Raw genomic sequence first — 27,663 nt, forward strand, 5'->3', positions numbered from 1 at the left:
TGTATATATTAAATTATGATATATATTTACTATATATTCAATTACTTTTTTCCCTTTTAATATTTCAAAGATACTGCTAATATATTTTCAAAAAGATTATCTGAAACAAATATGTGTTGAATAGACATGAATGTGAGTGAATGAACATACCATCTATAATGCTATTACTGTGATTCCCTCCTATAAGCAAATCACTAGTAAAAGAATAATCATTTTATTAATCATAGTGCTCATAACATAACATTTTTCCATTTTAAATGTGGCCATTGCATAGAAAAAGATATGTTGGTTTCCTATTTTTTTGTTTTTTGTTTTTTCATCTTAAAAATGTGAAAATAATTGGTGCCATCTAGTGGCAGGCAACAAATGCTGCCTCCTTTTGGAGGAGTTCCTGGGAATTGGATGGACTGGAGAAGCTTAAGGTCAAACTCAGCTCTCAAAACAAGAAAGTTTAAGTACTTACTGACTTAAGCATAATTCCCCACCTCATGTTTTATCACAGCAGTGGAAGTATTTGTTTGAATTCTACCACATTTTCCAATTGTACTGGAGCTGAGGACACAGTGGGATCCCAATAATCATTTATTGACTGGCATTTCAGTACTTATATGGAACAATAATAATTATTGAAATGCCAAATCATGTTAGCCGGAGAGAGAGATGAATGGAAAATCCTGTATAAGCAACCTCTAAGTAATTGAAAGCTGTGTTTCTTTTCGTCCAGACATTGCCTCTGCTTTCCCATTCTGAAGTATACCTACCCCCAGCCATGTGGGAACATCACATAATCTCAAGTTTGCTTCTGAGCACTGATCTCTATCTGAACTTGCTTTGTTCATCCATTTTTATTTCTTTGTTGTCTTCTTAATCCTGCTATAATACGTATTTTTATAAGGACAGGAAATTTTCTGCCACATTCTTCTCTGTATCTTAAAAGTCCAGAACCATGCCTGGCACAAGAGAGGTGCTAAGATCCTCATCGGATGGCTGACTGAATTAAATGGATAAACATATGTTTTGCCGGGGGGGGGGGGTAGTTTCGCTGTCCACATGCATGATGATGGCTAAAAGCAGGAACATTTCAGAGATACTTTCCATACTACACCAGACTGATACTTCAGCAAATACTCATATTCATGCTGTGTGCTGGAGAAGGCAATGGCAGCCCACTCCAGTACTCTCGCCAGGAAAATCCTATGGGCGGAGGAGCCTCGTGGGCCGCAGTCCATGGGGTCGCTAAGAGTTGGACACAACTGAGCAACTTTACTTTCACTTTTCACTTTCATGCCTTGGAGAAGGAAATGGCAACCCACTCCAGTGTTCTTGCCTGGAGAATCCCAGGGATGGGGGAGCCTGGTGGGCTGCCGTCTATGGGGTTGCACAGAGTCGGACACGACTGAAGCGACTTAGCAGCAGCAGCAGCAGCATGCTGTATGCAGAAACTGAATCTCAATCTCTCTCTCTCCCATCCTTTCTCTTTAATAATATTCAATACAGAAGAAATTTGCCATCTCTTCTCTTTCTTCTAGGTGACAATGGTTTACCTGTCTGTTTCTAGCAATTAAGGATTCTGCTGAGGATGTCAGTAATGGTTTTCAGATAACCTTTAATTTGTATGAAATTGTCTCTTATCAGCCCTCGGATGCTTCTTTCTTGTGTGTTCACCTTATATGATCAGAAGAGTAGAGTTTGAACACAAAAATCTAAAGAGATTGATATAGCTTATCATTAGCGACATTATCTATGATAGTGATCATTTATTGGTGTTAAAGGGGCTTCCCTGGCGGCTCAGTTGGTAAAGAATCTGCCTGCAATGCAGGACACCTAGCTTCAATCGCTGGGCTGGGAAGATCCCCTGGAGGAGGGCATGGTGGCCCACTCCAGTATTCTGGCCTAGAGAATCCCCATGGACAGAGAAGCCTGGCAGACTGCAGTTCATGGGGTCACAAAGTGTTGGATACAACTGAATGACTAAGCCCATTGGTGTTAAAGAGTGGAAAGACAATATACTCCTTCATAGAAAACATAGTCTCATCCCTGTCTAGAAATTGGATGAATTTAAAAATTATAAATATTATGTAAAGCATTCCAAGAAAGAAACAAGCATTATTAGACATCATTGTAAATACGGTGTTATTAATCTGAGGTGTCCCTGCTGGACAAAAGAATTGATCACTATTATGGACCATTTAAGGAATTGCTCATTAAAACACTTTATGAAAGCCACAGTGGAATTAATTGAGGATGTGAGAAAACACACCAAGAATCAGAAACACAAACAGCTAATAAAATAAGAAAAATATACATAAACCTCTGAGAGCATACAGCGAGGTTCTAGAGCTAAATTCAGTCTTTTTCAGTTAGCAATTCCATATCAGATATCTTTAAATGATAGGTTTCTTGAATATCATTGAGCTTTTACTAACTGCCTGTAATTTACAAATGCAGATTGCTTAAGATTAAAATTTATGTATCACATATTCATTAGAGTACGATAGCTAGAGCTACTGATCTTCCTCTTTGCTTCTGGAAAGATCCAAACAAAACTGGAATTTAAAGCATTTTAATTTATCGTGAGCCATCCTCAGAAGTCCCACTGTCTTTTCTGCATCGGTGCCTTTCTTTGGTGTTGGCTCAGTAATCTTGCTCTCTCTGTAATTTAGGGTATGATATGAGGGGTACAGTGAACTACAGTGAATCTGTGGCAGATATGAGCAAATTCCAGACTGAATTCTAGCAGGGACAGTTTCCCAATACTTTGTATGGTTTATTAGTTTTTCTTTTGCTTCATATTTCCCATTCTCAGAAGATACCACTTCCTTTGTCTATTTCTGTTTCAGGTTCAGCTAATAAGTCATTTCTTAACTCTTTCATATGATAAGTTCTTAGGTTGATAGAGAGTCAGTGATTCTGTAACTTATTGGATAGCCAGATGCATGAACAGTAAAAATCAGAAATGAATTTATTCTGAGATCATTTTAAAGATTATACGATTTTTAAAATTATTCTTCTATTGATCACTCACCATTTCTTCATGAAACCAGTTTATGAGTGCAAATCAAAACCACTCTGATCACCTCGCATTTATCAGAATGACTTTTATCAAAAATGCAAGAGATAAGTTTTGGTCAGGTTGTGGAGAGAAGGGCACATTTGTACATTGTTGATGGGAGTCCAAACTGGCACAGCCATTCTTGAAAACAGCATGGAGATTTCTCGAAAAGTTAAAAGTAGAAATACCCTATGTCCAGAAATCCCACTTCTCTAATTATATTAGAAGGAAACAAAATCAGTATCTTGAAGAGCTATCTGCACTACCAAGTTCATGGGAGCATCATTCACATAGCTAAGTTGGGAAAATAATAGTGTCTGTTAGTGGATAAATGGATAAACGAAATGTGAGAAAAATATTTATATGTGTACATACAGTGAATGCTATTCACCAATAAGAAAAAGGAAATCCAGCCATTTGCAACTAGATAGATGAGCCTAGAGGACATTCTGCTAAGTGAAATAAGCCAGACAGAGAAAGAGAAATACTGTGTGATTTCACTATTTGTGGAATATTAAAAAATAAAAGAGTTGAACTCATAGAAACAGAGGAGAATGATGGTTAGCAGAGGTAAGGGGATGGGTGAAATGGCAGAGATGCTGGTCAAAAATATAAGATCAGCAAGTTCTGAGGATAATGTATAGTATGGTGATTATAATTAACCCTCTTTTGTATACTTGGAATTTATTGAGACAGAATGCATTCTTATCACATGCATACATACAAAGAGAGCTACAAGGTGATGGATGTGTTAATTAATGATTGTAGTAATCAAATCATAACATTGTACATTTTAAGTGTATATAATTTTATCAATTATACTTCAGTAAAATAAGGGAAAAATAATTTTTTCTTAAATAGCTTTTACTTAACTTGTATGGGGTTATCAAATATTAATATGATCAAGGCCACTTTTCCCCCAGTAGGTAATCTGTGAGCAAATAAATTAATGAAATGTTTTGTTGTTGTTGGGTAGTTGCTAAGCCATGTCTGTCTCTTTTGAGACCCCATGGACTGTAACTCACCAGGCTCCTTGTCCATGGGGATTCTTCAGGCAAGAATACTGGAGTGGGTTGCCATTTCCTCCTCCAATAAAATGTTTAGTTCAAACTAATTATGTTTTTTTGCGACATAAAACTTCCTGTATTTCAGTCTACTTGAATGTTGCTGTCTATTGGTAGTATGCTCAAATTTCCTTCAGGAATTAAGTTGTGAGGTTTACCTCATTTATAGGTCATGTTAAATGATCAATTTGGTCATAATACTTTTTATATAATCACATTTCTCTCCCATGTATTGTTCTAAAGTTAATATTCTCAACCTTTGCTCTTCTCATTAGACTAATCTAATCCATATAGTCAAAGCTATGGTTTTTCCAGTAGTCATGTATGGATGTGAGATTTGGACTATAAAGAAAGCTGAGCACAGAAGAATTGAAGGTTTAGAACTGTGGTGTTGGAGAAGACTCTTGAGAGTCCCTTGGACTGCAAGGAGATCCAACCAGTCCATCCTAAAGGAAATGCATTGGAAGGACTGATGCTGACACTGAAGCTCCAATACTTTGGCCACCTGATGCAAAGAACTAACTCATTAGAAAAGACCCTGATGCTGGGAAAGATTGAAGTCGGGAGAGAAGGGGATGACAGAGGATGAGATGGTTGGATGGCATCGCCGACTCAATGGACATGAGTTTGAGTAAGCTCCGGGAGTTGGTGATGGACAGGGAGGCCTTGTGTGCCACAGTCCATGGGGTTGCAAAGAGTTGAACACAACTGAGTGACTGAACTGAACTGAATTTTGCATTTTGCTATCAACTATTGTGGCTTACATTTAGATGTGCATTTGTAACCTTTATAGAGCAATACTTAGAATAATTTTGCTTTTTTAATTTATTCTGACTTAGTACTTAATTTATATAATAGTTTTTTGATTCTTGCTTCTATCAACTTGTTTAATGTTTTCTGTGTTGACATTACCTTTCTATTTTGTCATTATTCCTTTTTTGGTATATTGCATGTGATGGTTTGATTTTTTCATTTTTTTATTTTTTGCCTTTAATAATATAATATGGAACCATTCTACATTTAGTTATATCATTGCTGTTCAGTCGCTAAGTCTTGTCTGACTCTTTGTGACCCTGTGGACTGCAGCACACCAGGCTTCTCTGTCCTTCACTGTCTCCTGGAGTTTGCTCAAATTCATGTCCATTGAGTTGGTAATGCTATTTAAACTATCTCATCCTCTTTCACTCCCTTCTCTTCCTGCCCTCAATCTTTCACAGCATAACGGTCCTTTCCAGTGAGTAGGCTCTTCCTATCAGGTGGCCAAAGTATTGGAGCTTCAGCATCAGTGCTTGCAGTGAATATTCAGGGTTGGTTTCCTTTAAGATTGATGGCCTGATCTCCTTACTATGCAAGGGACTCTCAAGAGCCTTCTCCAGCACCACAATTCTAAAGCATCAATTCTTCGCTGCTCAGCATTCTTTATGGTCCAGTTCTCACATCCGTGCCTGACTAGTGGGAAAACCATAGCTTTCACTATACAGACTTTTCTAGCCAAGTGATGTCTCTGCTTTTTAATACGCTGTCTAGTTTAGTTTTGTCATAGCTTTCTTCCAAGGAGCAAGTGTCTTTGAATTTCGAGGATGCAGTCACAGTTGGACTTCCTTGGTGGCTCAGCTGGTAAAGAATCTGCCAGCCATGCAGGAGGGTGGGATTCTATCCCTGGGTCAGGAAGATCCTGGGGAGAAGGGAATAGCTGACTACCCACTCCAGTATTCTTGCCTGGAGAATCCCATGGTCAGAGGATCCAGAGGCGCTATAATCCATAAGGTCACAAAGAGTTGGACACAACTGAGCAACTAACACTTTCACTTTAATTATAATATTGTTTCAAATTTGCATCTAAATGTGCTCTAATATTAGTAATGCTGATAAACTATGAAAGATAAAGCTGGGAACGTAGGTGTGGGGTGTGACTTGAAGACCCAGCTGGAAAGTTTACGCTTAATTTGTAAAGCAGTGGGAGAGATGAAGAATTTTTGTGGAGTGCAGTGTGCTTAGACATAGGCTGCAGCAAGATCAATTCAACAGTATTTTGTAGGATAACATGAAAAGAAATGAATCACAAGTTGCCAATATCAGTTACCAAAAAGTGCATTTATCCTCAGAGAGAAGAGATAGACACTGATGGATCAGGAACAAGGATTATAGACTTAACAGTGACTGATGTCAAAGTGGATGTGATATGCAAATAAAGCAGACTATATAGGAGGTGGAATGGTATTGGTTGACTTGAAAAAATATGGTAGCATTTATAGGAAAAATGACTTTTTGATGATTGACTTACTGAGAAGATGATCTGCTTTGGACAGTGGATACTATGCAAGTGAAAACTAAGAGAAGAGTTGAAATGAAGAAGATTGATGAGTCAGACTCCATGTTGATAGTCGAAGATGTGACAGCTTATGAAACCTTTGACGAAAAGTAGCCCACCAGGCTCCTCTGTCCATGGGATTCTCCAGGCAAGAATACTGGAGTGGGTTGCTGGGCTCTCTTCAAGGGGATCTTCCCAACCCAGGGATTAAACCTAGGGCTCAAACCCACATCTCATATGTCTCCTGCTTTGGCAGGTGGGTTCTTTACCACCAGCGCCACCTGTGGTAGAGAGTATCTGATGATAAAACCTGGATGTGCAGGTTGTCATATTATTATCTGTCTGGGGCTCTGCAGCCCAACTAGAGCTCACTACTCAGAACACAAAGCCTGTCCTTCCAGTCCAGATGCACTAGCCTCAGTCACGAGGTCAGAATTTCACTTCCGCAGGGATCAAAAGTGCCAAACTTTGACAAAATGTCGGGTTACACGTTCTTAATTTGGCTGTTAGGAGAACATCAGTGGTAGAAAGAGTGACATCAATAGATTGATAAAGACAGGAGATTAAATGTAAAAGTGAAAGTAGAAAAAGCATTGAAAGAAGTTAGAGAAGTCAGTTCTAGAATATTCTTTCAAGAGCTTTGCTAATAAAGGAACTTCTATATCTCTATTTGCTTGCAAATTGTCCCAGGTATGTTTTCCAGCAAAAGATAAAGAGACAAAATTGGGGGAAAGATTGTGTTGAGTGCTGCTTTCTAAGTCACTTCAGTCATGTCCAACTCTTTGTGACCCTATGGACCATAGCCCACCAGGCTCCTCTGTCCATGGGATTCTCCAGGTAAAAATACTGGAGTGGGTAACCATGCCCTCCTCCAAGGGTTTTTCTCAACCCAGGGATTGAACACGCATTTCTTATGTCTCCTACATTGGCAAGTGGGTTCTTTACCACTAGTACCACCTTTGTAAAGGTGGTGCTTTACATGTTATATAATGCATTTTTGCTTAAATGCTTCATTCCCATTCCAATTTGTGATGCCTTTGAGGAAGAGAACAATGCCTCACTCAGGTGAGCACTTTCAGAGTCCATCACAACTTCTAGGACAGAAGAAGAATTCAATACTCACTGAATGGAATTTCAAATGAAGTGATGTGACTCCTAAAAGAATCAGTGGAAGAGTGACATTTGTATTTCAATTTCCTGTGGAAAAGAAGAAGGACATGGCTATTCCTTCATTCATCCATCTATCCATTTAATCATCCATTTTGAAGTCGTATACTAAGAATCAGAATCTGGGTGAGATTCTGAACATGGTGAATATAGGGTATTCACCTACTCTGTCTCACCAGCTCATTTAGCTTCACAGAGTAGTGGTGAAGAAACAGATATAAGTAAGTTAAAATAAGGTACAAAAAAAAATAAGGTACAACAAGTGCTTTTCTTGAATTAAGCATAGAATTCTCTGGAACCCAGGAAGAAGACCTTGAAGGAAATCTGAGAAAGCTTGCTATGATGACAGTAGCAGAGCTGAATCTTGGAGAGTGGGAGCAAGTTAGCCAAGGAAAGAGTACTTAAAGTAGTGAAAACAATAGGAGGAAAGGCTCATGTGAAACATGAGCAGGCATTTAGGGAATGGGAGGTAATGCATTATGTTTGAAAAATCATTGATAAGGAGAGTAAACAAAGCTACCATAGCAGTGGAGGAAAATCCCAGTAAAGTTAACAGAGATTTCCATAGGTCTGCCATGGCACACTGTATGGGGCTAATGGGTCAGGGGAGACTGAGACGTTTGATTCCCATCAGCAGTTAAGAGCTGGGAAGGGACTGAAGTGCTGAGACTGGGCTCTAAAGACTGTCATCGAAGAGTCTTGTCCCTATACCCCAACATGGTGAGGCACATATCTCTTTTTCTTTGTATTCCATTACATATAGTAGTGGTTGGCAGTCATTGGTTGTATGTAATCAATTGGAGAGGAATGAATGATTTGGATGCAGTGGTGCATGCTAAGTCGCTTCAGTTATGTCTCACTTTTTGATACCCTATGAATTGTAGCCCTCCAGGCTCCTCTGTCCATGGGATTCTCCAGGCAAGAATACTGGAGTGGGTTGTCATTTCCTTCTCAGGGGATTTTCCTGACCTAGGGATCAAACCCGTTTCTCCTTCATAGCAGGTGGATTCTTTACCACTGAGCTACCAGGAAGAACTTGATGGTTATTTGGGCAGATAGTGAGGAAAATGATAGACATATATGTTGCTTATTGACAACAGTGGGGTCAGCATCTAATGTAATAGAATATGGACTTAAGAAAAGGCTTGAAACTGGATTAAACCAAATATGAGATACATTTGGAGGAGTTACCTGGAGTCCAGTGCCTGAGTTCTTGTAAGAATCTTGAACCAAAGGAATAAGAGTTTGAATGGTAATATTATTGTGAACTATGAGTATATATGTAAATATATATATATATATATCTCACATCAGAAACTTCAAAAAATCTTTAATATAAAGAATGATAGAGAAGAGAATGAATTTTGGGTTGGGAAAGGCAGCAATAGAGAAGCAAAAGGCTGAGAGACTGTAGTCAGGAAATGATGGTACCATTCCACATGATAACACAGTCAGAAGGGTGTCCATGGGTATGAAATGTTAATGGGACGTGGAATTGAAGTTAACTAGATTTGAGTAAGTCCATAAACTCTAAGATTAAAATGTTGGGTAGGTCATCCAGATAGATATTGTAGTAAAACAGAATGATGGAGAACAGGGATAGACAGGAAGAGAAGATTGAGTCCCCTGGGCCCGAGTCTTCACCCAATGTGGGAAAATGACCAGCAAGTCATGAAATGACAGGGAAGCAGGGTGAGAGAAGGTTGAGGGTTATATTCTTTAATCAAAATAAAATTCAAAACAAGCAGTATTTTTACATAAGCATTGAGGAATAATGATTTGGCAGTGCTAATGGTGAGTTAGAATTATTCTAGCTGCAACTAGACCCTCTAGTATGTGGGGCTTTGGGAAATTAGCATTCTTTATTCAGACCCAGATTTTGTTAACGCAAACACTTGTTTCTGGAATTGTGCAATGAGAATGAATTGTGATAGGAGCTTGTTTGACAATGAATAGTATTTCCAGAGTTCATACTAGAAATGTTTAGATGGGAGTAATGGTTTAGTTCAATAGTCAGTAAATATTGAATTCCTACTACATCAACTATTCTAGAGGCTGAGAATTCTTCAGATAAAGTGCAGATCTTAACTCTTGGAAGCATAACAGCCTCATAGAGGGGAGAGAATCGCAGCATAATGTTAATAGGTTTTGCTAACCAGAGACAGAATCAAAGGAAAAGTGTGTTAAAATACAGCTTTTTAATATTGTCAACTTTCTCCTACTCATCAAAAAAATTTCCAAAAACAAAAAGTGAATTACTGAGGCCACCAAGATTTTATATATTTTTTCACCTATACCATTAACAAAAACATCAACAAAGTTACATTGTATTTTATGTTATTATAAATATATACTTATATATCATCACCTGCAATCAAGAACTTTAAAAAGTATCACATAAAATGGCTACACATTGCTAATAGCATAATATTTATTATTTTTATTTTGGTTGTACATATAAATAAATGAAAGAACCTGAACTGTCCTCTCCATCTTCTTTTAAACTGTATGAATTTTACTTGAGTTGTTACCTTCAGGAAGGTCACCTCTTCCTGCTTTCAGAAAAAATGAGTTTAACGTTTAAACTCATAATGAGTTTAATGAGCATAAATGAGATCTCTATCAGGTTATAATGGTCATAAGCATAGATCTTAGCCCAAAGTGCTCTAGCGCAGCCAGGAAACTGTTTTCATTTACAAAGGTTTCTAATTTGTTTCAGTGTTTGTATCAGTGGCTTTTCTTAGTAAGTATGAGGACCATGAACTCCCATTTAAACTTAGAAATTTTTAATCTGGCCCTGATGCTCTGACAAATACCCCAGATATGACTTATACAGTGTCCTGTAGGGAGCATTGTTAACATTGCCCAAATAGCCTTCCTATTGATTTATTCACTTATAGACAACTTATATACCTGGCCTCCCAAGGGAGCTGCATGTCTCAAATTTGGGCGCCATGATAATAATAACAGTTTGAGAGAAAATGAAATAGGCTATAAAGAGAGAGGAAATGGAATATACAAACTATTGTGTGGTGTCATGTTCATTTTCAGTACTATATAAAATAATGAAAATGTTTTTCAATAACCTGTGTCAATTTTTATAATGTGCAACATACTTTGTGGAAAAAGACAATGAATGAACGAAAGCAAAAAATTAGTAGAAATATTTTTCCTTTTGACTCAAATTTCTGCATTGTTTTCGCTAAGTCCAGTCTAGAGTTGAATTCTGAAAAAGAGTAACTCTGCAATAACGGATGTTAATTTCTACCTTTGGCAACTTTGAAGTTCCTCTTTCAGGGTTCACGGACAAGGATTATCCTTGATAAAGAATCTAGTGTGGTAGGCAGCAAAGGTTTTATTTTTCATATCCCCCTTAACCTGAACTTTCCCATAGTCACTCAGTTTTTCAGTTGCCCATCTGGGATTAAAATAGGTGTGGTTTCTGGTATGTGCACGATCAGTCAGTCATGTCTGACTCTTTATGATCCTATGGACTATAGCCCATCAGGCTCCTCTGTCCATGGGATTCTCCAGCCAAGAATCCTGGAGTGGGTTGGCATTTCCTTCTCCAGGGGATCTTCCCAAACCAGGGATCGAACCTGTGTGTCTTATATCTCCTACATTGGCAGATTCCCTAGGCTTTGTTTATACAAATTGGTAGAATCTTTCAATTCTTTGGATGTCCCTTGTGCATACTTACAGGTTAAAGGGCACACTTTGTATCTGACCCCTGAATCATCCCAGAACTTGAGTCTGATTGTAAGTCTAGAAGCAATGAGGTGTGTTAGGGAGTGTGTCTTAAGGACATCAGCATTCTTGTGAAAGGAGTTGATATTGAGAGGTCATGAGATTCTTCATTCAAGAAGAGAGCAGTCTTCTATTGATAGGGGAGGCTGCTAGTGAAGAGAAGCTGGATATGGAGCAGTGCAGAGTACTGACAAGCTATGTCCACCCGCCATTGCCTCTTCCCATCAGTGTATCTGGCTGCAGTAACCTTCCGAAAGGTTTACAACCAGGGCTTCTCCTCTTCCTTCCCGAATCTGTCACCCATTCTTCGTTTGGTTACTTCTAACAGGAAGTTACAGAGGGGAAGGTATTCTCGGAGTTTCCAGTTTAACAGTTGAAAATAATATGGTCAAGCAGAAGGTTCAAATATTAAGCTCTGAGCAGTTTTTCTCCTGCAGAGGTGAGGTGGATTAACTTCTTGAGAATTTATAAAAAGAAAAAATGATCATCTTAAAACCCCAAGGTGAAGCTAAGCAAGGAAACTCAGGGAGCAGTTTTCTACTGATGAAGCAGCATATGGACCGATAGACTTTAATTTCCACTGTTAAGTTTCCGTTCTGTTTTTAAAAGCAGAATTAGAACATTGCCATTTAAAAAAAAAGGGGAGGGGAGAAAAAAACCTTTGACAGTGTTTCAGTCACTCCACAGGTGAGAAAATCCTGGAAGAGGGCATGGCAACCCTCTCCAGTATTCTTGCTTGAAGAATCCCTTAGACAGAGGAGCCTGGCCGGCTACAATTTAGAGGGTTGCACAGAGTTGGACACAACTGAAGTGATTTAACACACATAGGTGAGAAAACGCGCTCTCAGATTGCTAACACACACACTGTGATCAGTGTAACCACATTCCATCTGGACTACACACAGAGGTGTTGGTCTAGGATTGGCTGTCACCATAGAAGACAATTCGGCTGAAATTAAGATAAGTAAGTAAAAACAAGCTGCCATTTAAGAGTAAATAACCAGCCAATAAACCAGACTTTATTTTCTTAGGCTCCAAAATCACTGTGTATGGTGACTGCAGCCATGAAATTGAAAGACACTTGCTTCTTAGAAGAAAAGCTATGGCAGCCTAGACAGCATATTAAAAAGCAGAGACACCACTTTGCAAACAAAGGTCCATATAGTTAGAGCTATGGTTTTTCTGTGTACCGGTATGAGAGTTGGACCATAAAGAAGGCTGAGTGCCAAAGAATTGATGCTGGAGAAGACTCTTGAGAGTCCCTTGGACAGCAAGGAGATCAAACCAGTCAATCCTGAAGGAAATCAACCCTGAATATTCATTGGAAGGACTGATGTTGAAGCTCTAATACTTTGAGCCCCTGATGGGAAGAGCCAACTCACAGGAGAAGATCCTGATACTGGGAAAGATTGAAGGCAGGAGGAGAAGGAAGTGACAGAGGATGAGATGGATGAATGGCGTTACTGACTCAATGGACATGATTTTGAGCAAACTCCTGGAGATAGTGAAGGACAGGGAAGCCAAGTGTGCTGCAGTCCATGGGGTTGCAAAGAGGCAGACACAACTGAGTGACTGAACAACAACAATCAGCCATAAATATATATCTACTTTTTCACTTTGTCTAAGGCAACTTTTTAGATTGAAAATGAAAAGCATTTCCTATTAGAAAGATACGTTGATATGTGATTCTAAACATCATGAATGGCAAACCAAGTTTTGTTGTGCACGTATAAATGTAAGCGTACTAAGCATTTGGAAACAGGCCTTATCAACTGCAATAGATGTATTTGACTTGAACTTAGTGTGGAACTTGGCACTTATTAGGCAATCAATAAATTCTTACTAGAGGCCTGACTGAGTAGATGAATGATGGCGTCATTGTGAAAGGTCAAAGATGAACACTATAAACCCAGATTTTGTTGTTGTTATTGTTATTATTTTTGTTGTTGGCTAGTGGTTTTATTATTTAAGACTAAACTTACTTTCTCTGTCTAGTGATAATCATTTGGGTGAATCATCAGGGCAGGAAAATAAAGTTGGGAACTACTGATCCATAGGTTTTTTAAAGATAATTTCTATGTAAGATCTTCCTTAAAATTTACAATATAGAGCCCTCTAACTTCTCTGTCTTCATGCTGAGGGTATTTAAGCTTTACTAAATTAAGTGGTTACCAGTTTAGAATTTCTCCTTGTACTAAATGTATCTAAATTTTTCTTTGTTGGAAAAATTTATAATGTGTATTCTCTGCATTTGTTTATGTCGTCCTCCTTTGTAATACCTTTCCACTTTTGGTTTTAACATTATTTTCAAAAAAATTTTTTTTTTACTTTCTAGAAGAGGTGATTTATTTCCCCATAGTCTGTGGTTTAATACTATAGCCAATATAAACCAGATAGTAGAAAGTATAGTATTTGGGAATGCTTTTGTTTTTTCATGTTTGCAGAGATTGAAAGATTGCCTGAATTGTACTCACAGCGTGCTCTTATCCCTTTCACCCTTATCTCTTTTCTGCATTTCCTCATTTGTCATGGAAGGTTCTTCACTTATTTGTTCTGTTAAGCAAGACTTTTCCTGTCACACTGTTTACTCTGGGAGAGTTTGGGGTTTTCTCTGCTCCTTCATCCTTGCAAATTTCCTTTTGTATTTCCCACTTTCCCCTTCCCTGCAGTAATTGTGACGGGGGGTGAACCCATCACTCTCAGCCCCTCTTGAGTGACTGCTTCCAACTGCAATGCACCTTTCTGGCAAGGAGGGGGCTAGTGAGTCACAAGTCCTGCAAGCTTAGCCCCAGAGATCTGGTGGGTATTTTTCCAAGGTTGCTGTTTTCTGACTTCAGGGAATACAGACTGTGTCCAACTCTCTGTTTGGGTCTTTGGGGTCTGGTGTAAATGCAAATCAACCTTTCTCTTCTGTCTCACTTGAGTGCAACTTGTTACAAGAGGCAGTAATACCACAGTGACCTGATTTCATTAAGTAACTGTGAGCAGGTTAAGTAAACCTGAATGATGGCCACTCTGTTCCTTGAAAGAATATATACTTTTTAATTTGTAATACTTGATGCTGATAACTGGGCATAGTTTTCATCATTTGTTTAGTAGACTAGAAAGTAATTCAATATTACAGAATATACTCTGACTGTATCTAGTTCATCTCTATTGGAAATCTAATTGAGGCCATTGATTCATAAGACAGAATCCTATATGATCCTGGGTCTGTGAAATGCTCCCCCTCAAAAAAAATCATAGACTAGTGATGGAGAAAGACACAATTGGACTCCATTGGCTACAGCATCTTTCTTTTTTAAACTTACCAGGTTCGTCACTTCCTAATTAATGTAATAATACTAATGGAAGTAATCCATGTATATTTAACTGACTTCTTGTCCATTCTCTTGTTCTGTCTTCGTTGCTTGCATGTATGCTTCATATTTGAAATAGTCATAGCTTTTGGTTCCTTCTAAGTAGTTATCTTTGTTTATGTTTTGAGTAACACTTTCCCTTTTTTTTGCCTATGTACAACAACATTTTACTATATTTCATAGTTCAATGATAGTGGTGTTCCAAAGTAAATATATTAACAGTACTCTTCAAACTGATATCTACTAATATTATCTTCTGTGAACAAAAGAGAATAATTCTTGACATATTCCATGCTTGTGCACAAGTCATTGACATTTGTGACAGATGGAAAAAAAATTTATCGTATATAGTGAAAACAAATCGAAACCTGCAAATGAGACTTAAGCTGAGAATAACTTACATCTAATAGTTATAATTCAAGCCATAGAAATATCAACAGGCACAGGTTCTAGGTTGGAGTAGAAAACAGAGGGCAGATATGTATTTTAACATAAATGGGATCACTTTAATAAAAAATTAAATAGCAGATGTTAATCCCCCCAAAGTGATTTTTCATTGAAAATTTGTAACAAGTTCTGTTGCTTCCTAAAGGCTACCTGAACACATCATGAAAATTCTATAGATCAGAGTGCAATGAAGTACAAGTGAGTAATAACCACTGACTAGAGAAACTTGTAGAATAAATCTATTTAATTGCATATTTAAGATGAGCTTTGCTCCTGTGTGGGGGGAACAGAGCCCAGTGCCCTATCGCAAGCCCACCAGTGCCAGTGTCAGTGAGCTGTGTGAGTTGTCTCTATGGGTTGTAAATTGGATCCCCTCAGTGACCAGTTAATGTTTTCTGTATTTACGGCAGTATTTCTGTTTTTCACAGCCACCAGGGCACTTTGGCAACATAAAAATTTAAAAATAATTTTTAGCAATCATACCGTGCCAATTTTTTATAGTTAAAGGGGCTCATTTAAATTGGAAAACCTGCTAGTCTGAAATTTTCATCTGAAGGATTACCACCAGCCAGAGCTACTTGTCTGATGAGGGTTTCACATGGCTTATCTAATGTGAAATCTCCATGTGGTATATAGTTTCATTAAACGGTGATCAAGAATACATTAGTTCAAAACAAGAAAAGGCAATGGAGCTTAATCCGCCAGGCATCTTGGCGCAACAACTTTAAAAGAGTTATTGAAGTGAAACAATTTGAGAATTAAAAGTCTTCCACTTATACAAGACTCCTGTCAAAAGCTTAAAAGTCAGCCTTTCCATTTGCTGTTTCTGTTTGTATACCAGGAAAAAAAATGCCCCTGAAACAATATTTTGAATGTTGTAGAGGCAATAAAATGCATATATCAGTGAAATAACCTAATCCATTAAAAAATAGATTTATCAAGATAGAGAAAATAAAGCAACTGGTAGATAATGCTGAAGTAAACAGAGAAATGAATTCTTTAGAGAGAAAAAGCATGAGAAACAAGTGTCTGTGTGAGATAATGAAAACTGGAAATAATATGGCTTGTATTTGAGTTTTAAAAACAATAGCATTAGCTCCTCCTGTTTGAGAATTGATCATTAAATCAAATGTTCACATTGCAAATATACTATTTGAACATGCATTAGGATATATTTACAATTCATATATGTATCTACAGTGATGTTAATAATTTTACATTTTAATATACAGAAATTAACAAGTATATTAAATTATTTTAGAATTGTATTCTTTCTGTACACCATGGCAATATATAATAGAGCAGTAACTATTGAAACAAATATTCATAAGATTAATTTGATGTGTAGTGTTGACACTGATGGGGGAAGCCTTTCACATAGATTCTTGTGATCCAACTAGTCATTTTCATCCATTAGCACTTGATGAAAAATGTATTAGCTTATGTCAGGAAATCTCAAATCCCAGCTTCAAAGATTTGAAAGATTCCTAGGGTGCTTCAGCACAAGGTATAAAGAGTGATATTTTCAAAGTATCACTTCAAATATATTTATAAGAAAGATTCTGAAATTTGTTATATTGGACTATGGTTAAAAAGACAAATTTGTCATTTAATTTCTCAAAATTTAATTTTACTTAGTACTTTACAAATATTGCAATAGCTTGAATTTAATAGATTGGCTTCTGGAAGTATCTACCACTAAATCTTATTTTTCTACTTGTTATTCAGCTTGGATTTAAAGATACCATAAAGTGCATACTTCCCTACATTTTTCCACCAGCATATTTCAACCTTAATCTTGAAGGAACTGTGTCTAATGGTGTAAAGATATTTCAGGTTGTGTGTTATTTAATCTGAGTTCTCTTGTGAAAAGTGATATATTCCATGATAAAAACTGAGAGTTATAAACTTTTTTTTTTAAATGTCAAGCAATATGTGTCAGCTGTTTTGCATTTTTGCTGTTTTTCTTGCAAGTCACAATGACACAAACCCCCCAAATTCTGTGGCTTCTTATGTTTCTCTTGTAGATAAGCTTCAAATTTTGAACATTTCTATTGTAGTATAAGATGCTGCAATTATAATACTGCCTTCTTAGCTGATGTGGTATTTGCCACTAAAGAATATTATAGCTTAGGAATTTCATGAGCAGTCCCTTCTTTATCCTGATGTCATTTGCATTTTATATTTTCCTGTTTTGTTGTTGGACAGCTTTTCAAAGAAATTAATAAAGTTCATGTAGTTGGCAGCAAGTATAGCAACACAGAATTTAGGCACTCCCTAAATTCAATCAGAGTTTAGATAAAACACAGACTACATTAATGTATGGGCGCTGTTATAACCTCTATTAATATAGTTGAAAGCCGTCGAGCACCAGTGACTCTCAGAAACATAAAAAAGTTTGTATTAAAAATCACTGAACAGTACAAAAATGGGAACAATACATATAAATTAAATTCAGCCCTCAACTTTATAAAACACCTTTCTTTATAAAAGATGGCCTGTGTTTGCATGCTTTCCATGTTGCAGTAAATACAAGGTTTTTAACTGGGAGTATTCAGACGCTTAGTGCTTATCAGTGATTTTTCTTCTTAGGTTAAAAGAATAAGAAATTTTACCCCAAGCACTAACATACTTTTATTTTCATAGTGTTAAGGGGCCCTTTTAAAGGAAGTTAGTAATAAGAATGGCAATATTTACTGTTGTCTACATTTGAGTGGTTCACAGCTGAGCGCTCCTCTTGTGTATTCAGTGACAAATGGCAATCACTTTATCATTTATCTTATGACAAATAGCAGATTCAGCCACAAACTGCTGGCCGTAGCAAACTTACAGGATGAAGTTCTTTATTGTTTATGGTTTGTGAGTTGATGTATTCATGCCTTGTTTATTTGTGAAATGAACAAAAATCAGTAAGCAGGCATGAACAGAAATTTGGCCACGCAATCAATTGTACTTTTTTTCCTCCAGTCTTCCAAGGACCTTACAAGGAAATTCGCTGAACTAGGTCTAAGCTGTAAGCTGCCTTTAGAAAAAAAAAAAAAAAGTCATTAGAGGATGCACCAAATTGTGACATTATGCCCTTAAGCCAAAATAACACTGAATGGAGTTCCTACCTCACATTAACCTCCCAGAATAAGGGTCTTAAATTTGATAGCAAGCTATTGTTGTAGACAAGAGGCTTTGGCCAACAGTAGAGGGAAATTACCCCAATATGCTCTCACAATTTAAGCAGTATGTTAAAGTTTTTACTCTTTGTTTCACATAGTTAAGGGAAATTTGCAAATTAACTAATGTGTTAATGTAAATTGTACCTGAATTGCATATCCTGACTGTTGTGATTGCACGTATGCTAAAGGGTTTTATTAATTTAACTCAGGTAATTGATATATAAGGAAATTTTGAAGTAGGTCACATTGTGTGACACGTTTGATATTGAAGTGCATGATACTGGATAATGACAAGAATGCTTTAAAAATTCTAACAGTACAATAGGCAAAAAAAGATGTAATTTCTAATTTTAAATTTGCTTTCTTCCAAACTGTCTTTGAGAAACTTAGTACGGCTCTCAGTGGCTTGTATTTTACTATTAGCATACTGTTTGAGTCATGGTGCATTATGCTGGGTCTAATTAAATGTATAAAAATGACTGATTTATAATATTAGTGAAAAATCACTGATAATCATAATCTAGTTACTAGAAAATATTAGTATAAGATTTTCCTTCTTTTCTTTAAGGATAAAGGGAAATAAAGAAGGGCCTTGTGTATATGAATAGGAAAATTAAGTACCTATGTGGATATGGAATACAGTTTTTATATCTAAACTGCTAATAACGAATCAACAAAATAAATTACTACACAAAAGATAACACTAATTTTCAAAACTCAATAGGAAAAGATGTTTTAATGTAAAATAAATGATGGATTCAGTGAAATTTTAATATAAATTTATTTTTAATTCATATTCTTAAATGTTTACTATAAAGATCATTTCATATATAGTCTAAAACAAAAAAATTGCCTAGTTTAATTTGAGTAGTCTGTAAGCAAATGTCTATAAGTTTCATATATGCTATTATAAAAAAAAGCAAGTATTTATGTATAATATGTTTGTGATCATTTATATCCTGAAAAACTCTCTGCCAGAAAAACTAACCAAAAACTAAAAGCCCAACAAAACAAAATCTGACCAGTTAACGTCCATGAAGTTTGTAGACTAGTGGTGTTAAAACTAATATTCTGAAAGGAAACTGAAGTTAGAGGTCCAGAAAAAGCTATTATGCAGCTCTGAGATTTGCATATGCTATCTGCTTGGCTCATCAGAGGTGAATGATCGTTTCCACTGCACTTAGTTATAAGCCAATCTAGATGCAGTTATTTGCATAAACAATTTGATTGGTAAACATTGCTCTATACCTCTGTGTTGAAAACTTTTGGGGGGGAAAAAGAGGCTTTTTCTTTTTTTTTACTTTATAAATCCATACTTGGGTATATTTCCTTTGTATTATGACAGAAAATAGGCGACAAAGAGGAATGATATACAAGTGAAATTTATCAAGCAGATAATGCCAACTAGAATACAAACCATAGTTTGTTGTTATATGAATTAAGCCTGGAAAATCCCGTGGACAGAGAAGCTGGGTGGGCTACAATGCACAGGATCTCAAGGAGTTGAACATGATTGAAGCAACTTAGCACACAATAAAAGTGTGTACTGAAATTACTCCGAAAAAAGAAGTCATCAATGAACTCACTAACCACTAACCTATGAATGAATCTTTATGTTCTTTTGCTGCTACATCTGTATTTTACAAAGCTGTAATGATTGTAGACTTAACATTTAATACATTTTTTTTCACTTAGCAGAAGATCATTTTTCATGGTGCTCTGTATCTCTAAAAACAATATTTTTATTGAATGCTTTAGTTTTTCATTAAATAATATATTCATTAAACATCCCTTGAGTGACTAACATGTGCCAGACATTGTGCTGAAACGTGGATGTAAAATTGTTACCACTGTGCCTCTGCCTTGAAATATAGACTGAAAGAGAAAAGTGGAATGAGGAAACCAACACATGCAAGGTGATAAATGAGGAGAGAATTGAATAGTTCAAGAAGAAGAAGGGGTATCTGTATCAAAATAGAGCCCATGGAGGGTTTCCTCATGAAGCTGACTTTGAGCTCAATTTTCATCTATATTTCAAAGAATAGGTAGAAGCTACTTATATAGAAACAATGCATGATAGAAAGTTGGATGGTATTTTTTGGCAAGAAAAAAAAAAGCACCATTGACAACATGATGTATTTCTAAATAGATCAGGTTGGCAAGAGTGGCAGTGGGGAGGGCTGAGATGTAAATGGCACCCTGAAAGTGAAGTCACCCAGTCGTATCCGACCCTTTGTGACCCCATGGACTGTAGCCCACTGGGCTCCTACATCCATGGGATTTTCCAGGCAAGAATACTGGAGTGGGTTGCCATTTCCTTCTCCAGAGGATCTTCCCGACCCAGGGATCGAACTGGGTCTCCTGCATTGTAGGCAGACACTTTACTGTCTGAGTCACCAGGGAAGTCTATGTTTGAACGCTATACTAAAAGGGAAGCCAGTGAAAGGTTTTAAGGGGCTCATGGATACAGTTGTTTTGACCCTTTATAAACAGGGTAACTTCAGCAGCAGTGTAAAGATTGATTTGCGGCAGGAACAAGATTAGAAGCAGAAGTACCAGAAAGGAGATTCTTAAACTGCATGCAAAGTCGCTTCAGTGGTGTCCGACTCTTTGTGACCCCATGGACTATAGCCTGCTCCTCTGTCCACTGAATTCTCCAAGCAAGGATACTAGAGTAGGTTGCCATACCCTTCTCCATGGGATCTTCTCTACCCAGGGATTGAACCCTGGTCCCTTAAGTCTCCTGCACTGGCAAGTGGGTTCTTTACCACTAGTGCCACATGGGAAGCCCACATCTAATCTTGAAGTAATAAAGTTTGTTTCAAGGGAAGAACTGAAAGCAGGCATGAATAAGAGGAGGAATTTTCAAGGAAAAACTAATGGGGCATAGTGAAACCTTGGTCACTAATTGAATGTAGGAACCAATGGGAAAGAGGAGTTGAGAATAAATCTCAGGTTTCTGGCTTGAGAAACTGGGTAGGCAGCAGTTTACAGAGAGCAAAGACTAAGGAAAAGTGCGTATGGGGAAAACATGATCATGGTTCTGTTTTGAAAATATTGAGCTTGGGTTGCCTATGCCATCCAAATGGAGAAAGAGATTTTGATATACATCTCTGAATTCTAGTAGCAAGAATTGTTCTGGAGTTTTGGGAAGCATCTGCAAATGGGAAAATGCAGTGAGAGTTAATAGCAGGAGGTTAAGGATATGGAGTAATTTGCTGTTGTTGTTGTTCAGTTACTAAGTTGTGACTCTTAAGTCTTGTCTGACTCTTTGCAACCCTATGATCTGCAGATCCCCAGGCTTCTCTGTCTTTCACTATCTCCCAGAGTTTGCTCAAACTCATGTCCATTGAGTCAGTGATGCCATCCAACCATCTCATCCTCTGTTGCCCCTTTTCTTCCTTCAGTCTTTCCCAGCACCAGGGTCTTTTCCAGTGAGTGCTCTTTAGATCAGATGGCCAAAGTATTAGAGCGTTACCTTCAGCATCAGTCCTTCCAGTGAATATTCAAGGTTGATTTCCTTCAGAATTGGCCAGTTTGATCTCCTTGCTGTCCAAGGGACCCCCAAGAGTCTTCTCCAGCACTGCAGTTTGAAAGCATCAGTTTTTCAATGCTCAGTGTTTGTTATGGTCCAACTCTCACATCTGTACATGACTACTGGAAAATGGGAATGGTAATATTTCATGTGAATGTGAGAATTTCATGAACATGAATATTTTGAGACTCTTATGAAGAGTCACGATCAAAGAGATAAGAGAAAAGCTAAGAATCAATAAGGCTGAGCGCCGAAGAATTGATGCTTTTGAACTGTGATGTTGGAGAAGACCCTTGAGAGTCCCTTGGACTGCAAGGAGATCCAACCAGTCCATTCTGAAGGAGGTCAGCCCTGGGATTTCTTTGGAAGGAATGATGCTAAAGCTAAAACTCCAGTACTTTGGCCACCTCATGTGAAGAGTTGACTCATTGGAAACGACTCTGATGCTGGGAGGGATTGGGGGCAGGAGGAGAAGGGGATGACAGAGGATGAGATGGCTGGATGGCATCACTGACTCGATTGACGTGAGTCTGAGTGAACTCCGGGAGTTGGTGATGGACAGGGAGGCCTGGCGTGCTGCGATTCATGGGGTCGCAGAGTCGGACATGACTGAGCAACTGAACTGAACTGAACTGAAGAATCGATATAAAAGTAAAAAGCATCAACAAATTATTTCAACAGAAAAGAGGTAGTCAAACACGTCAAATATTGCATAACAGTACAAGAAGCTAGAGATAATTAATAGAACATAGGTACTTTAACAAATTCAGTGGAATAGAGCAGGCAGAAGCCATATTTCAGGGGCTGAAGAGTAAGTAGAAAGTAAGAAAGTAGAAAGATTCAGTATAGATTATTCTTTTAAATGCACAGAGTTTATCAGAAAGTGATAAATTAGTTACTAGGCAAACCAAATAAAATAAAGTATTTTTTTAACCTGGGGGCTTTTGAACATGTTAATTTCCTGAGAAGAGATATCTAATAGAGGAAAAAATGTTAATACTGTTCACTAGAGCAAAAGTGATTACTCCCAAAGCCAAATCCCCAAGGATGTGGAATGGGAATTGGAACACAGCCCTAAGTGTGGCACAGGCCTTGGGTGGAAGGGCTGTTTTCCAGGAAGGAGGAAGAGATACATCTGGGGAAGCAGATATATTTTCAAATGGGTCAGAGTGATTCTTAAATAAAAATGAAAATATTGTTGGGTGAATCCAGAAGTTTATGTAGAGGGTTGGAGTTGAAAAAGTTGAAGCAAAGATGCAACTGAAAGTTTCAGAAGTGGGATATTTTTGGGTGACAAGACTTTAGGTGTGCCAAAGAGTTTGGATGATAAAAATAGCAATGGACATGAACTTTCTGGAACTTTCAAGAGTCTAAGGGACAATTTTGGATGGACATACTCCATGGATGTTGAAGTCATAGAAGATAATTCCGATATTAGAGTTGTAGGGCAGATGATTAATCAGCTTCTAAAGTCTTCAGCAAAAAATAGGAAGATGACAATGAGTGAGAGAAGGGAGGTATGCATCCTTCATGAAAACAAATAGAAACGTCAGTAATTTGGAAAAGTCAAAGATATACATGAAGAAGCAAAATGTGTTCCATTACATAGATTTCAAGATAGAAGTAACTTTGGCCTCTCTCCTCAAGAAACCATAGATTTTCTAGAAGATAAAAACATAAACAAAAGGCAGTTAACAGGATAATAAAGTAAAAGATCACTTAAAGGTGCCAGGTTTATATGCATTCTCTTAGTAAAGAAAGGCCATGAGATTTGTTCAAGGAAGAATACCCCCAACAAGGTTTCAATGCTTAGGAAATAGTGTCTGTTGATCTTCAGTTGCTTAGTCCTGTCCAACTCTCTGTGACCCCATGGACTGCAAAATGCCAGGCTCCTCTGTCCTTCACTATCTCCTGGAGTTTGCTCAAATTCAAAGACCATTGAGTCGACAGTGCCATCTAACCAAGTAGTAGGCCTGTGTATTAAAAAAATATACAAGTATAATTATGAATGCATATTGTATGTAAACATGTAATTAATCATGATTATTCCTATTTGAAAGTTTTTAAAAATAAGTATATTGTTTATTTTAAAATTTTTATTTATTTATTTTTGGCTGCACTGGGTCTTTGTTGCTGTGTGGACTTCCTCTAGTTGTGGTGAGGGGAGGGCCTTGTGGTGAGTATGCATCTCATTGTGGTGGCTTCTCCTGGTTGCAGAACATGGGTTCTAGAGTGCAGTCTCAGTAGTTGTGGCAAGGGGCTTAGTTGTTCTGTGATATGAGGAATCTTCCCAGACCAGGGACTGAACATGTGTCCCCTTGATTGGCAGGTGGACTCTTAATCTCTGAACCACCAGGAAATTCCCATCATTATTCAGTTTTTACTCAAACCACATTTAAATACATTTGATTTGCATATTAATTCATTTGTATTTATGTACTTATATACAGTCAACTGTATATACCCTGGAGGAGGAAATGGTAACCCACTCCAGTATTCTCGCCTAGAGAATCCTATGGACAGAAGAGCCTGGCAGACTGTAGTTCATAGGGTGGCAAAGACTTGGACACGACTGAAGCACACAACTATATATAATATAAATATATAAGATATATTTTACACAGTTTGAATCAAAACTGAGTCATCATGAATTTTCCAGGGGCAAAAAAATGTTTGTTAGCTAATCTAAATAAACGTAAACAGCTCAGAGGTCAAGGAGAGGCATCCAGAGAAAAATACCAGTTATATTAAAGAACCATGCTAACAAACACATGAAAAGATGCTCAACATCACTCATTATCAGAGAAATGCAAATCAAAACCACAATGAGGTACCATTTCACGCCAGTCAGAATGACAGCGATCCAAAAGTCTACAAGCAATAAATGCTGGAGAGGGTGTGGAGAAAAGGGAACCCTCTTACACTGTTGGTGGGAATGCAAACTAGTACAGCCACTATGCAGAACAGTGTGGAGATTCCTTAAAAAACTGCAAATAGAACTGCCTTATGACCCAGCAATCCCACTGCTGGGCATACACACTGAGGAAACTAGAATTGAAAGAGACACGTGTACCCCAGTGTTCATCGCAGCACTGTTTATAATAGCCAGGACATGGAAGCAACCTAGATGTCCATCAGCAGATGAATGGATAAGAAAGCTGTGGTACATATACACAATGGAGTATTACTCAGCCATTACAAAGAATACATTTGAATCAGTTATAATGAGGTGGATGAAACTGGAGCCGATTATACAGAGTGAAGTAAGCCAGAAAGAAAAACACCAATACAGTATACTAACACATATATATGGAATTTAGAAAGATGGTAATGATAACCCTGTATACGAGACAGCAAAAGAGACACAGACGTATAGAACAGTCTTTGGGACTCTGTGGGAGAGGGAGAGGGTGGGATGATTTGGGAGAATGGCATTGAAACATGTATAATATCATATAAGAAATGAATCACCAGTCTAGGTTCGATACAGGATCCTTGGGGCTAGTGCACTGGGATGACCCAGAGGGATGGTATGGGGAGGGACGTGGGAGGGGGATTCAGGATGGGGAACACATGTACGCCTGTGGCGGATTCATGTTGATGTGTGGCAGAACCAATACAATATTGTAAAGTAATTAGCCTCCAATTAAAATAAATGAATTTAAATTAAAAAAATAATAATAACCATACTCTGTTGCTTTAAGAGTAGATCATTGCATGGGTAACTTGAGGTAGTTTGAAAATCACAAATAAACTTGATAGTATAACAGATTCAATTCATTGCCAGCCATTATCCTAGGCGCAAGAGACACAGACCCTAAGGAAGCCCTGAGCCCTCAGTTTCACTCTTTGCAAAGACAGATCATTCCCTCAGCCTTTTCCCCTGAGCTTGTCAACCATAAGCCCAGCACAGTCAGGTGCTGTGTATGTGGTGCTTCTATAATTAACAGCAAGCAACTGCAGACATTGTCAGAAACAGAAACTCTCTATAGCAGCCAAACCTTGACTGAAAACAGTCTTCAGCCACAATTGCTATTCAGTTTATCCACTGTTTTTAGATACTATAAACTCTTTTTGAATTAAATGAACAGAGAGCTGTTCACGACCAAGTATTATCTCTTCTTCATAGAATTACTACCTTGAGGGTCACTAAGAAATGGTTCTGATGAACCTCATTGTTGTGTTCACTGCAAAAGGGATGTTGTCCATTAAATTCACAATATCTACTTTAAGAACAGAAATTTTTGTCAGGTGTAAGTATTGGGACCAGTGAATAGTATTTATCCTGCAGACTGCTTTTGATCTTCAGGGCATTGGACTGACCAGGTTTCCCTTTTAATAGTGTCTGCTGGAAAGCTTAGACTTATATTTGTGACTTGCTTACAGGAAGTATATGGGTACTGTTTTATGCCTCACACTTGCTTATTCCTTGGTGGGTGTTTTTTGTTTTGTTTTGTTTTTTTTTCTGAGCTAGTTTTAGTATATTTCTTTTTCTGTGATGTTTGTACTTGTAAATAGATGGGAATCCTCTCTGAGGATGGAGTAGGAAAAAGAGAAAGAAGAAGAGGAAGGGACATTGTATTCCATGCAAAATACTGTAATAAAGATATGAGTGAAAAGGGAACCTGCCTCTGTTCACTTACAGTCCAGTATGGTTAAGCAATTCACAGACAAACCATAATATAAAAGAGAAACAGTATTTTGTTCTAGAAAATAATATGCTATGATAAGATAAAGACTCTGGAGAGTTCATTTGACAGCAAGGAGATCAACTAGTCAATCCAAAAGGAAATCAACCCTGAATATTCATTGGAAGGATTGATGCTAAAGATAAGCTGCAGTACTTTGGCCACATGATGCGAAGAACTGACTCACTGAAAAAGACCCTGATGCTGGGAAAGGTTGAGAGCAGGAGGAGAAGGGGCCGACAGAGGCTGAGGTGGTTAGATGGCATCACCAACTCAATGGACATGAGTTTGAGCAACTCAATGGACATGAGTTTGAGCAACTCAGGTAGATAGTGAAGGACAAGGAAGCCTGGTGTGCTGCAGTCCATGGGATCACAAAGAGTCAGAACGACTTAGTGACTGAATGCCTACAAAACGAAGTTATAGTAAGAATGGTCAGAGTAATGCAATACTTTATAAATACACTGAAAATATTCATTTAATTGATTCTCAGCTAAGACACAGATCTATTTCCAAGATAGAACAACTTGAGCCATACTAAACATAGTATGTATATGTATCAATTCTGTAACATTAAATATTTTATCTATTTCTATCATTCTATATTTATATAGCTTAAAATTCAACTTGTGATTTTAGCACCTAGTTATTTATCACAGTGCTTATTCTGTTAAATGTTTTGCACCATCTGTATAGAATGCTAGAATTTCTTCCATAGCGGATATCATTGTTTTTATGTTGTATACATAAGATCCAAATATTTCAAAAGCTATAGTTATTGATTGCAAATTGCACTTTCAAGAGCCATTATTTCAACTTAAAACTATGAAACTAAAAAGAACCCTAAAAGAGCCATTTTCCTCTAGAATCAGAGCAAGAAACGTTTCAGTTCAGTTCAGTTCAGTAGCTCAGTTGGTCTGCCTCTTTGTTACTCCATGAACCACAGACCACCAGGGCTCCCTGTCCATCACCAGTTCCCAACGTTTACCCAAACTCATGTCCATTGAGTCAGTGATGCCATCCAACCATCCCATCCTCTGTTGTCCCCTTCTACTCCTGCCCGCAATCCCTCCCAGCATCAGAGTCTTTTCCAGTGAGTCACCTCTTCACATCAGGTGGCCAAAGT

General features: G+C 37.6%; 1 protein-coding gene across 1 annotated transcript in view; it reads left to right on the forward strand.

The window, feature by feature from the left end:
* CCDC178 (coiled-coil domain containing 178) overlaps positions 1-27,663 on the forward strand; it is a 374,413-nt gene that overhangs the window by 128,308 nt on the left and 218,442 nt on the right. The window lies entirely within an intron of this gene.

Source organism: Budorcas taxicolor, chromosome 22 (genome assembly GCF_023091745.1).
Source record: "Budorcas taxicolor isolate Tak-1 chromosome 22, Takin1.1, whole genome shotgun sequence".
NCBI lineage: Eukaryota > Metazoa > Chordata > Mammalia > Artiodactyla > Bovidae > Budorcas > Budorcas taxicolor.